This window comes from Dipodomys merriami, unplaced genomic scaffold, assembly GCF_024711535.1.
Source record: "Dipodomys merriami isolate MVZ:Mamm:240054 unplaced genomic scaffold, mDipMer1.0.p SCAF_31, whole genome shotgun sequence".
NCBI lineage: Eukaryota > Metazoa > Chordata > Mammalia > Rodentia > Heteromyidae > Dipodomys > Dipodomys merriami.
Window position 1 is genome coordinate 5,497,915 of NW_027204604.1, and position 12,086 is coordinate 5,510,000.

A 12,086-nucleotide genomic window follows, 5' to 3' on the forward strand; every position below is an offset into this window, starting at 1 on the left:
TTCATTTCCACTGTATTCTGAGCAGGATATGCTGCTAGGCTAAGATTTTGCTTCTACCTCAGTGATACCTAATGAGAAGGTGGTTTGTCTTGACCTCAGTAAGCTCAGAACAGTAAAACAAAGTACAAGATTTCAACTAGGTTGGCACACAGCCTACGTCTCCCAGGATATATTTGGAGTGAGGAGTAAATCCAGAGTTTGACTCTTCAAAAATCAGAATTCTCAGAAACATTAGGTCTCTCCTATTGCAAACAGAAATGTTTGTTTTTGTTGCTGTGCTGGGTTTGAACTCAGAGCCTGGATGTTGTCTTTTAACCTTTTTCTACTACTTGAGCCATACCTCTACTTCCTGGAAATGTATTTTTATAGAAGGTTATAACTCATAACCCTCTATCTGTAGGGCATGTGATTTGATGTAGCATTGTTAAATTAGAAGGTTGTAAACCATTTTCATTGTATGTAGTGGTCTGCGTTTGAGAAATGTTGGCTAAAGTTAGGAGTGCTTCCCATGACACTGGGGTGGATGGAAGTAATTGGCCCACAAATGAATCCACTCCATGACCATTAAACCAACTAGGATGTGAGCCCAGGGGCCTGGCAAACATAGAGCTTGGCAACAGCTACACTGAGAAAGAGCAGGCCACCCTGCAGATGACCAATAATAGATCATCACGGCCTCTACTGCAGGCTTACCCCTAATCCCTAGTGACCAGTTTCCCTCTAAAAAGGTTTGAAATGCCTTTCCCCACTTCAGCAGGTGGGTGGCAACAAGGGAAAAAAATGTTCTTCATGCAGTGTGTACACATAATTTAGAGCACAGGAATGGAAATCAGGCATAGCTGAGTCTACAACCTAGTACAGCTGATTGGATGCTAACCTGTCCCAGCCCAGTGGCTTAATGTCTTTCCCTCATTTCCTCAGGTTTAAAAAGGAGGTGGTGCTGGGTGCTAGTGGTTCATGCCTATAACCTTAGATACCCAGGAGGCTGAGATCTGAGGATCATGGCTCAAAGCCAGCCAAGACAGGAAAGTCTGTGTGACTCTTATTTCCAATTACCCAGCAAAAACTGAAAGTAGAGGTGTGGCTCAAATGGTAGAATGCTAGCCTTGAGCAAAAACAACACCTACCCGCCCTAGCCAAAAAAGAAACTCAGAAAACAAAACACAACAAAAACAGAAACAAAGAAACAAAGAAAACCCCAGCAAAGATACATCACCCAGGCCTTGAGTTCAAATCCCATTACCACTAAACAAATAAACAAATAAATAACTTTAAAGACATGGAGATAGTGATAGCCCATCTTTTGTATGTTTGCTGGGAGTAAATACAGAAAAGCATGCACATGCTAAGCACTATGCTCAGGCGATACTAAGCACACACTTGGTTACAGCAGCTTTTCTTCATATATTAATATTTAGAATAATAAGCTGTATTCAAAGTGATTACCACAAGAGCAGTCTCACACTAGCTGTGCATTAAGGCCACAACCCCCGTCATTCCTGCCAGCTTTCTCCCAAGGTGACCCAGCACAGTGTTGCCAACTCTATCCAGAGCTGCTGAGTGAGGTAAGAATCTTGGCCAAAGCCTGGCTGCCTGGGCATGACCCCTCAGCTGGCAGCTGTGGGAGGAGGAGCAGAAAAGAGTGGGGGAGAAATAGGGTGTTAGTGGGCATGGTAGGATTCTGCAGAGGAAGTGGGTTTTTGTGGGGGGAGGGTTGGATAAGGAGTGGGGATGGGTAGAGCTTGAGAGATTTTTTAACAGGAAGGAAGGCAGTTGAGAAAAAAATATCCACCTTGTCTTATTGGTTTCTAGTGTTGTTTTCTGAACATGAAGAATCAGAAAGAAGAACCAATGAAAGGCTTCTAGAGTATCACAAAACTTCAGGCCTTCCTCTGTTTTTTTTTTTCCTTTGTAGTGTGTGTGTGTGTGTGTGTGTGTGTGTGTGTGTGTGTGTGTGTGTGTGTGTGTGTGTGTGTGTGTGTGTGTGTGTGTGTGTGTGTGTGTGTGTGTGTGTGTGTGTGTGTGTGTGTGTGTGTGTGTGTGTGTTATCTGGAACTTCCAAAGAGAAGACACGAGGTTGTGGTATACAGATGGTCAGACCATCAGACCAAAATCCAATGTGCCTTTTTCACCCTAAAAAAATCTTGTTGCACAACCCGGTGCTATTTCCACAGGGGGCTGAAGTAACTCTGCTCTTGAAATCCTGCCTCATGTGACTATTTTTTCTCTTGTTTGTTAGCTCAGTAATTAAATAGTCCTGACAGAAAAACAGTCCCCCAGTATTGGGAGGCACCAACCTGAAAAGTCTTCTGCGTTGACTAAGAACATCTTCACAAAGAATGCCAGTACCTTAGACACTTGGGAGATGGTACAACAGTTAGTCCCCACCTCATGGATCAAGTCTGATGCTATGTCTTTGTACCAACTAAGAGGCAGCCCACTAGACTGAGAGAACATGGAAAGACTCCCTAGTTCACTGGGAAAGTCTTCCAGGAAGCAAAAGTAATGGGAGAACAGGATTTCCAAAGCAAGAATTCCTTAGGGCCGTTAGAAACCTGTTTCTCCACCCACTCTATAGATTCTGTGTTCTTTTTCAGATTTTAGTCTCTGGCTTTCCAGTTTTATTTTGAAAAGGAGGATGAGGGTGAATGATTTAATCCATTCTCTATTAGACTCTAAATCTTACTTCCCCCTCCAACCCTCTAATGGTCTCTTACTGGGAACAGTCTTCTGTTTGAAATATTTCCACTTGGTTGTTCTTGTCCTCACCACAGAGTTCTCATATTCAAAATCAACCGCTGCACACTCATCCCGCATTTCCTTATTACTGTTAAATACCACTGCTGTCTACCCAATCCTCACATTCATCTGCATTTTGCCCCTGCTAACTACGTATATTCACTAGCAAGTTCTGCTGATTCTTGATTCATCTGAAATTTCCTTCCACAAGTGACCATCTGGCACCAGGCAAGAGCTTATCACTTCTTCATGCATGGATCAGTCATAACCCTCAGAAGAACTCTTGGCCTCACCCCTTCCTGCCAGGCATGTCTGTATTAGCCTCCTGAGCCTTGATTATATCACTCTCCCATGCACCCACACCTCACCACGGCCTGAGGTACAGCTGGACCCCCGGCCTGGAATCTTCCAAATTCCTTTGCCATCTAGTTGCAGAATTCCCCAGACACTCTCCCAGGCTTGCCGAAAGACACCCACGTTCACCATACTCTCTGCCACACACACACTGGATGTTTTTAACACTATTCTGCCTGATATGTGAGGGATGCTAACACACAGGAAGAAAGGGAGGAAGGGAGGAGGAAGGCAGGAAGGAAGTACATATCTCCATCTCTTCCACAAACCTTTCTCCAGGGGCTCTGGTTCTCATGGCGAGCACCTATCTATACCGATCATTTTAAAAATTAAAATAAAATAAAGCAAAACCAACCCCTTTTATAACAAAAACTTCCAAATTCAGGTAAGAAACCATCATGAACCCATCAACCAAGTTTGAATAGCCAACAAGTTTCATCATACTTATTTCATCCTTTTCCCTCCTTTAACCCAACCCCAACTTTCCTTCTTCTTTTGGCTGGAATATTTTAAAAGGAACTTCTCGACATTGAGTTAATTTAGTCCCAGTACTTTAGCATGCATCTCAAAAAAGAACATTTGCTTTACAAAGCCACAATGCTATTTTCACACCTAATAAAAATGATAATGACTTCTTCTTATCATCTATTACCCTATCTCTATTCAAGTCTCTTAAAATTCTTAAAAGTCAATTTTTGAGTTAGTACTTTCTTTAGAACTCTAACAGAATCAAGTCTCTTTTTCAGTTTTGTCTCTCTTAATTCTCTTTCATCTCTTAATTCTCTATTTCAGTGCTAGGAATTGAAACCAGGGCCTTGAATGCTAAGCACTTGTTCAACCTTTAACTAGAATAGTCTCTCTTCCATATTTTCTTTCATGGCATTAACTAAATACATAATTAGCAAGGTTAGCTGTCTTGTAGAATGTTCCACATTCTGAATTTGCCTAATCACTTTCTTGTAGTGTCATTTACAGCCTTTACCTTGCTGTGTTTACCTAACTTTTGTGCTTTGTTTTGTCTTATTTTGTGCTGTTAGTGAGGCTTGAACTCAAGTGCTTTCTACCTGCCCTTGGCTTTTTCAGTCAAGGCTGGCTCTCTGTCACTTGAACCACACTGCTACTACTAGGTTTTTTTGGTTAATTGGAGATAAAAGTCTCTCAGATTTGCTTGGACTGGCTTTGAACTTGTCATCTTCTCCTGAGAAGGACTATTTCTATTGCTTCAACTTTCACCCATATCTTTGTGTTTCCTCCAATATCCCCAGCGCATATCCCTTTCTTGGCCTCTAGATCATTATGGCAATCATTATGGCCATATCTGTAGCTGACCACCCATAGGCACCTCCAACTCAGTGTATTTAATTCATCTCATGTTTTCCAGCCCAACATTTACCTCTTGTCCCTTCCCCTTGCTTTGTGCTTCATCCCTGTCCCTCTTGTGTCCCCGACTCAGTGATGACATCTCTATCAATTGAGTTGCTCCAGCTTGAAATCAGGAAATTCTCTTTAATTCTTCTTCTCCATTTTCTCTCTAATAGTTCATCAACCCCTGATCTTTTTATCCCTGAAATATCTTTATAATTCAGTCTTCTAGCACACTTTCTGCCCTTAACTCATCTCCAGTCCTCATATCTCTTTCTTGAGATGATTTCTTAAGAGGATATCTTTATTAAGATGTAATAAGGATAGCTACTATGAATTAACTGCTTACTAGGCATAGGCATCTTATTTGTCTTGTCTGATTCAATGACAAGCCAATGAAGTAGCTATCATCACTTTCATTTTACAGATGAGAAACTGAGTGCTTAAAAAATGTTAATAACGGGCTGGGAAGGTGGCTCAGTGGTAGAGTGCTTGCCTTGCATGCATGAGGCCCTGGGTTCGATTCCTCAGCACCACATAAGCAAAAAGAAAAAAGCCGGAAGTGGCGCTGTGGCTCAAGTGGTAGAGCGCTAGCCTTGAGCTGAAGAGCTGAGGGAAAGCACCCAGGCCCAGAGTTCAGGCCCCACGACCGGACCCAAAAAAAAAAAAAATGTTAATAACTACTGGGTGCTGGTGGCTCATGCCTGTAACCCTAGCTACTCAGGAGGCTGAGATCTGAGGATTGCGGTTCAAGGCCAGCCAGGGCCTTGGAAAAGTTTTGTGAGACTCTTATCTCCAATTATCTACCAAAAAATCCAGAATTGTAGTAGTAGCGTAGCAGCCTTAAGGAAAAAGAAAAAAGCCTCAGTACCAGCACCAAAATAAATTAAATAAATAAATAAAATTAAATTAAATTAAACCAATAAATTAAATAAATAAAACAAAAAACAAAGGCCAAACTCTTGTGCCAAACATCTACACCCTTCACCTCTGATCCTCTGAACCTCTTTTTCTGTACTCCTGACCTGGAGCCGCATCGTTTTGAAACTCTCAAGCGAGAGTTCCAGTAACTTTGTACTTACTATTTGCTCAGCCTCACATGGCCTCCCCTTTCCCACCCCACCCAACCTGAACTCTGGCCAGTAGCTTCTTTTATTTGATATATATTTAAAATATGACTTCTACAATTTCCCCAGGTAGTAGTACCAACCACCCCTTCATTCTGTTTATAATTTGCCAAATTACTTTCTTTCTTCTTATTGATTGATTGATTGAAGGAGTGGGGAGGACTAGAGTTTGAACTCAGGGCCTTGCACTTGCTAGGCAAGTGCTCTACCACATGAACCACACCTCCAGCCTTAGCCTATTACCCTGAATTAACAATTATTTATACATTTGTCTCCCTCAAAAGACTTTGAGCTGGGCTGGGAAGGTGGCTCAGTGGTAGAGTGCTTGCCTTGCATGCCTGAAGCCCTGGGTTCGATTCCTCAGCACCACATAAGCAAAAAGAAAAAAGCCGGAAGTAGCGCTGTGACTCAAGTGGTAGAGCGCTAGCCTTGAGCTGAAGAGCTGAGGGACAGCGCCCAGGCCCAGAGTTCAGGCCCCATGACCGGACCCCCCCCCCAAAAAAAAGACTTTGAGCTTTAAGAAGATTTGTGTCTTCTCATTTTTAGTCCTATAACATAGTCCATGATGAATGGATGGATGAACTAATGAATGAAATTCAAAGTATTTGCCCAAATGTGCTGCCTACTGTGACCTGACTCTGCTGGCAGTGGCCAAACAGTAGTCCCTGGTTTCACCTCGACTGAATCCAAACCCTGGTTCTTCGTCCTTGGTAAGGCCACTCCATAGCCCCTCACATCAAACTAACCTACTCTCTCTATGGCTTAGTCTGTGTGTGTTTGTGTGTGTGTGTGTCTGTCTGTCTGTCTGTGTGCTGCTGGGGTTTGAACTCAGGGCCTAGGTCCTTAGCTTTTTTGCTCGAGGCTGTTCTACTACTACAGCTCCACTTCTGGCTAGCTAGGATTAGGACTACAGGCATGAGCTACTGACACCAAGTTGACTTAGTCTTCTCATCTGCAAACTGACAAGAATGATATTACTTACCTCATAGAATGGAAAATTAGATAGGAAGAGATGGGGAAAACAAAGGAGGAGGCTACAATGCTTGGTAAGAAATGTACTCATTATCTTGCCCATGTAATTGTATCCCCTCTGTATAGTATTTTCACAATAAAAAAATTCAAATAAAAAATAAAATAAAATAAACAACAAGTATTTAAACTGAACAACCACAAAAAAAGAATGGAAAATTAAATGTGATTCATTCACACTTAAAGGAATAACCAGCACAGTGTCAGGCACATAGTGAACTCTGAATAAAATTGCCTATTGCTATATTATTATTGTTATTATTAGCTCAAAAAATAGCCCTCAAGTATAGAGCTGCCTGTGCCTGTACACATGGAGATACATGGAAAAATGCTCACTGAGGTGATAAATGTGGCTTTTTATGTATGTTTACTGATCTTTTTCTTCATCGCTTGATGTTTCACTACAAATACAAATTTTTATATGCATTTAATCACTTCAGCTACCTAAATACACAAACCCATATAGACGCACAAACCCTCCAATCGCCAATATGCATATACAAACCCCAGAAACACACATGGAAAACCACACAGCAGAATCTCTCAGAAGGCAGAAACTCTGAGTCCAGATGTGACCCAGCCCCAGGGACACTAGAATCGTGCTTGCTCAGAAAGAATGCTTAGGCCTCAGGCCATCTCTGGTTCAAAGCCAGCAGTGGGGTGGGCAGGCACGGTGCCAGCTTTGGAATCAGGAAGTGGTGTTCCTATTCATCCTTCCCTCCAAATAAACATCCAATCTGACTGTCTGGAGATAGACTCGCTATGAAACACAGCCTCAGAGAAGAGATGGCTGTGCTGATCACACACTGCACAGCTCACAGGAATGCTGGGAACTTAACTGCCTTCCTGATCATGGTGTTCAGAGGAAAAGGAACTACTGTCAGAAAATGATTTATTTGTAGTCCCAAAAGTTTGGGGAATAGAGGAAGAACTAGATGGAGGGAGCTAAACTCTATGTTTTAATTGAAAGTTCCTTCCTTCCACTGGAAGAGAAAACATGCAGTGACTTTTGAACTGGCCCAACTGTGTAGGTCTTAGATTTATTGACGCTTCATGTCAACTGTGTTATCATAATCAGCCTATTCTGTTTGTATAGATTGTGACCAAGAAAAGAAAAATCAGATGTCACAGTGTCCTCCAGCAACCAAGCCTGCTTTCCCGTTGATGGGAACAAATAAGGTTAGGAAGCATCCAGGCAGAGTTCTGGACCTATAAGCCAACTCTTGGCTTTGGAGAAGAACCTGGGGAGATTTGCAAAAAACAAAACAGAGCTTCATGCAGGAGTGAAAACTTCAAAGGGTCCTTTTCTTCCCTTTCCTTTCTTTCTTTCATTCTCTCTCTCCTTTCTTTCTTTCTTGCTTCTTTTTATTTTTATTTTTTTGCTGGTACTAAGATTTGAACTTGTATTATGTGAGCCACGTCTCTAGCCCAGCTTTTTCCTGGTTATTTTGGAAATGGAGTCTTTTGGATTTATCTGCCCAAGCTGGCTTTGAACCATGATCTTTTGGATCTCAATCTCTTCACTATCTAGGGTTATAGATATAAGTCATTGGTACCCAGTTAAAATTTACTCTTTTAAAGTATACAATTCAATTCAGTGGCTTTTAGTGTGGTCCCAAAATTGTGCCACCATCACTAATAACTAAAACATTTTCATCACTGGGGGGAAAAAAATCTCATACTCACCAGTCTTCTCCCATCGCTGGCTCTTCTCAGCCGCTGGCAGCCATTGCGCTGCATTCTGTCTTTATGGACATTTCATATAAATGGAACTATACCATCTGTGGCCTCTTCTGTCTAGTTTCTTGCCTTAGTGTGATGTCAAGGTGCATCCATGTGGTCCCATGTGTCTGTGCTTCATTCCTTTTCCCAACTATTTCTGGACACGCTGAGGAGGTTTCCCTGTGCTCAGACCGGAGTCTGCGCAGAAGCACTGGGGAAAGGCCTCGTGGCTGCTATGAGGATGTTGTTCTCCTGCCTTGTTTCCATTTACTGACATTCTACAAACTGGAAAGTCTGAGTAACAAATGATAGTCACTCCTTCCTTCCCTGCACAGGGGATAGATGCTGCAGATTTGGCGATACTATCTCTCTGCTTGCCCAAGTACTTTCTTCCTGGTCTTTAAGAGGCCACAACCTTTAGCTTTTAATGATATCTCTCTGTATCTGAGGCAGGCCTAGTCTCTTATTCCCCCATCTCTCTCTCTCTCTCAGTCTGATCCTACAGATCTGGAGTGGGAGAGAGCCCAAGGCAGAACAAAGCTTTATCTTCAGCTAGGTTTTCCCAGAAGAAAACAAGAAATGTGGTTTCTGGGAGCACCAGTAGGGACATGTAAAAGTAGGAGGGTGAGTATGTGGAATCCAAAAACAGAACATGGAATCAAGTGAAGTCCCACAGAAAGTAACTTGAGCTCAGTCCTACAGGGCAGTGGCTGAGTGTAAGTCAGATCTCAGTCCTCAGCGTGCAGTGTTTATACTCCATCTGTCAGTCACAGGCTTAGGCTGCTCTTGGGGTAAATGAAGTCCAGGCCTTACAGTTCAGTGGCCCCAGGCAAATGGCTTCCTTGCAATCTGGGAGCAGACGTGGACCTACAGATGCTTTTGCAGCCATTAGCAGCGAGAGCCTAAGTTTCTGCTATCCTGTTCTTCAAGGTTTGCTTTCCCCACGAACATGCTATCAGTGCCTCCAACATTATGGAGTACAGTAATGAGCACTCTGCATTTATTGATTGGCTAATAGATGATGGACAGATAGAGTATTAGATGGATGATAGATAAATAGGTCATCCTTGGAGCTGTCTATCTAATTTTCTGTATGGTACTAATTTTCAATCATTTGAAAAAATGGAATATAATATGTATATAATTGAATATATATGGAAAATATATATAGGGAGTATTATATATATGTGAAATATTATATATATATGGAGCACTTTATACACACATACATATATGGCTAACTCTTTTCTACTTACTTTACACAAAAGAAAATGAAACCCGAACAGTAAGGAAACTTAGACAGTTAAGGAAGTCTGCTTCAAGCAGGTGACAAATTTGAGAAGCCAGGGACATGGGCTGACATGGACTGGTGTTACATGTGCTAAAGGATTCCCCTCTGGCAACTGGAATGGACTTATATTCTTTCTCATAGTTCTGTGACTGACAAGTTTGCTACTGGACTTCTGTTTTTCTGTTTCCTCTCCTGCACTGCTCACTTCCCAAAGTGACGTGAAAAGATGAACTCCAGGGATGTGAAAGGACTTTGAGGAGCAAAGGTCCTCTCCAATGTAGCATCTCATCTTTTAAATGACTTTGATGGTTTAGAAAGTAATTGTAGGTAACAGAACACAGTAGATGAAAAGAGTGAGGCCAAGAAGGTTCTAGTGGGTCCCTCTGTAAAGTCTGAGTCTCAGTGGGAATTCATTGTGACCCAAACGAAACCTGGCCTGAGCATTCATTAACCCCTGTGAATTCCCTGTCACCTGCTTGAAGCAGATTTCCTTAACTGTCTAAGTTTCCTTACTGTACTGGTTTCATTTTCTTTTGAATATGCCAAAGTGTAAAGTAAGTAGAAAAGAGTTAGTCATATATGTGTGTGTATAAAATACTCCACACACATATAATACTTCATTGATATAGTACTCCCTATATGTATTCTTCATATATATTCAATTATATATACATATATATATATTATACTCCACTTTTTCAAATGATTGAAAATTAGTACCCTGGGCATTTATTAACCCCACCATCAATAGCAACTTCAGATCTTCCAGGCCCATGAAGGGGGTGAACTAGGAGATCAAGAGAGGGCTGGGAGGGCTGGGAAGGTAGATCAGTGGTAGAGCACTTGCCTTGCATGCCTGAGGCCCTGGGTTCCATTCCTCAGCACCACATAAGCAAAAAGAAAAAAGCCGGAAGTGGCGCTGTGACTCAAGTGGTAGAGCACTAGCCTTGAGCTGAAGAACTGAGGGACAGCGCCCAGGCCCAGAGTTTAGGCCCCATGACCGAACCAAAAAAAAAAAGAGGGCTGGGAAGGTGGCTCAGTGGTAGAGTGCTTGCCTTGCATGCATGAGGCCCTGGGTTTGATTCTTCAGCACCACATAAGCAGAAAAAGCCAGAAGTAGCGCTATGGTTTGAGTGGTAGAGCACTATCCTTGAGCTAAAGAGGTGAGGGACAGTGCCCAGGCCCAGAGTTCAGGCCCCATATCCAGTCAAAAAAAAAAAAAAAGAGAGAGAGAGAGAGAGAGAGAGATCAAGAGAGAAAGCAAGCCAGGTGCCAGTGGCTCATGCCTGTAATCCTAGCTACTCAGGAGGTTGAGATCTGAGGATCATGGTTCAAAGCCAGCCCGGGAAAGAAAAGTCCATGAAACTCTTATCTCCAATAAACCACCAGAAAACCGGAAGTGGTGCTGTAGCTCAAGTGGTAGAGCGCTAGCCTTGAGCTGAAGAGCTGAGGGACAGCACCTGGGCCCAGAGTTCAAGCCCCATGACCAATAAAAAAAAAAAAAGAGAGAGAGAGAGAGAGAGAGAGAGAGAAGACAAAAAGGGAAATATAAGAAAGGATGATGGAGGGGCTCAGTGGTAGAGCCCTTGCCTTGCATGCCTGAGGCCCTGGATTCAATTCCTCAGCACCACATAAGCAAAAAAAAAAAAAAAAAGCCAGAAGTGGCGCTGTGGCTCAAGTGGTAGAGCGCTAGCCTTGAGCTGAAGAGCTGAGGGACAGCGCCCAGGCCCAGAGTTCAGGCCCCACGACCGGACCCAAAAAAAAAAAAAAATGATGGAGGAAAAAATGAGAGAGAGAGACAGAGAAGAGAAGAGAAGAGAAGAGAAGAGAAGAGAAGAGAAGAGAAGAGAAGAGAAAACTCCTGCAGTGTGATGTATAGACACCTTTAGCAGCTGCTCCTGTGATGTTCACGATGTGGTTCCTTTGGCATAATTCTGTGGCAGGTGCCACATTTGCTACATTCTCATCCTCGCTCAGCTCTTAGCTGTACTTCCAAATTATTTAAGGAGGTTAAAAAACTAAGGAGGGTCTCCCAAGGTAATCTGACTTTGACCCCACCAAACTCCTTTAGGCCTTAGACAGGAGGAAGCCAGGAGAGGCACAAAGGTGATTGGCAGGCAAACAGAAGGCCCGTAGTGATCACGTCAGCCTGTAAATTGCCCTTTTGTTTTGCAGGCTTTACCGAACACAGTTTTATTTCATGTGACTGTGCTATTTCAGGAGGAGTAAATATTGCCGGCGGTCTGTTGAAAAAGGCCAATGACCTGAATGTTGGTGGGTTTTTTTTTTTTCTTTTCTTTTCTATTTGAATTATCTCCAAGAGACAAGCCTGCCCAAGCATCACACAGTTTTTAACTCACTGGCTTTCCATCCTAACTTTCCCTTTTTGTATTGTGAGATGTGGGACTGGCCGGCAACAGAGAATACAGAGATGGAGGTTCAGAGCAGGAAGAACTGGCATA